We start from the raw sequence: 2,074 nt of genomic DNA, 5'->3' as shown, positions 1-2,074 counted from the left end.
TTGGGGGCACATTAAGTAAGGACCAGAAGAATTCTGGGTGTGGCTCAATCTGTTGAAATGGTGCTGGGTGAGCTGGACAGCTTTTAAACGCAGGGAAGGATTATGGGTCTGCTGCCAGGATGTGCCAGGAGCGCCGCTGTTCTGTTCTCAGGCAGCCCCTGGCTCCACCCAGAGGGATGGAGTGTCCAGGACTTTTGAGAAAGTGGGCAGTTTCCCACCTACTAAGGCTAGTGCCAGGCGTGTGGGCTGTCCCCACCGCCCGCCTTAGGCGGGAAAGTAGACTGCCTGTGGAACCACAGGGTTTTCCTTAGTGCCTTTCCTTAGTCGACCCTGCCTTTCATCCAGGAGGCCCACCATTTAATGCCGTTTCCAGGATTTGGGTCCAGATCAAACCAGTGTTCCGGGAGCAGGTCTGGCCTACACGCAGACTACAGCCTTGACTTCCCAGCGCGCAGGGGCTGTGAGAGGAGGTCCCTAGCCCCCTGCCTCTGCCCTGCCCTCCAGGGTCCTCCCCAGGAGCTATCTCTGGGCCTGTCTACTACAGGCCTAGCCATTTGGTCATTTCATTTCCATCTAGTGAACAAATCACAATAATTGCACTATTACCACAGAACTTTTCTTTGGGTTCTTCTACTGTCTTTAACCTCATGATGCTTTTTTCCCAGCATTCTCTGATTTTCCCATATTTGCCAACCAGGGTCCTCCCTGCCCCCCAATATAACAGATAAGATGTCTTTGGACACAACTTGTCTTTACAAGAACCTTGAGTTCCTAACAAGGAAGTCCGCTTTCACCACTCTTATTCAACATAGTACTGGAAGTCCTAGCCACAGCAACCAGACAAGAAGAAGAAGTAAAAGGCACCCAAATTGGAAAGGAGGAGGTAAAACTCTCATTATTCGCAGATGATATGATATTGTCCATAGAAAACCCTAAAGACTCCACCAAGAAACTACTAGATTTAATAAATGAATTTGGCAATGTAACAGGCTACAAAATCAACACCCAAAAATCAATGGCTTTTTTATACACAAATAATGAATTCTGAGAAAGAAATATAAACAATCCCATTTACCATTGCAACAAAAAAAAAATTAAGATACTTAGGAATAAAATTAACCAAGGAGGTAAAAGACTTGTACTCTGAAAACTACAGGACATTGAAAAAAGAGATAGAGGAAGGTAGAAACACATGGAAGATTATACCATGTTTATAGATTGGTAGAATTAGCATCATTAAAGTGCTCATACTACCCCAGGCAGTCTACAGATTCAATGCAATCCCTATTAAAATACCAACAGCATATTTCACAGATCTAGAGCAAATACTCCAAAAATTTATATGAAACCAAAAAGGATCCCAAACAGCTGTAGCAATCTTGAGAAAGAAGAACAAAGTTGGAGGAATCACAATATCAGATATCAAGTTATACTACAAAGTCACCATAATCAAAACAGCCTGCTACTGGCACAAGAACAGGCATATAGACCAATGGTACAGAACAGAGACCCCAGAAATCGACCCAAACCATTATGCTCAATATTTGACAAAGGAGGCAATAACATACAATGGAGACAAGATAGTCTCTTCAATAAATGGTGTTGGAAAAATTGGACAGATCCATGCAAAAAAATGAAACTAGACCACCAACTTACACCATACACAAGAATAAACTCAAAATGGATAAAAGACTTAAATATTTAAGTCAGGAAACCATAAAAATCCTAGAAGAAATCATAGGCAGCAAAATCTCAGACATCTCTCATGGCAATAGGTTTACAGATACAGCTCCTAGGGCAGAAAACTAAGGAGAAAATAAACAAATGGGACTACATCAAAATGAAAAGCTTCTGCACAGCAAGAGAAACCAACAAAACAAAAAAGGAGCCCACTGTCTGGGAGAACATATTTGTCAATGATACATCTGATAAAGGGTTAATATCCAAAATAGATAAGGAACTCATACAACTTAACAAAAGGAAGACAAACAATCCAATTAAAAAATGGGCAAAGGACCTAAATAGACACTTCTCCAAAGAGGACATACAGATGGCCAAGAGACATATGAAAAAA

Source organism: Myotis brandtii, unplaced genomic scaffold (genome assembly GCF_000412655.1).
Source record: "Myotis brandtii unplaced genomic scaffold, ASM41265v1 scaffold250, whole genome shotgun sequence".
NCBI classification, from domain to species: domain Eukaryota; kingdom Metazoa; phylum Chordata; class Mammalia; order Chiroptera; family Vespertilionidae; genus Myotis; species Myotis brandtii.
The sequence above is the reverse complement of the archived record's forward strand: the minus strand, read 5'-3'. Positions refer to the sequence as shown.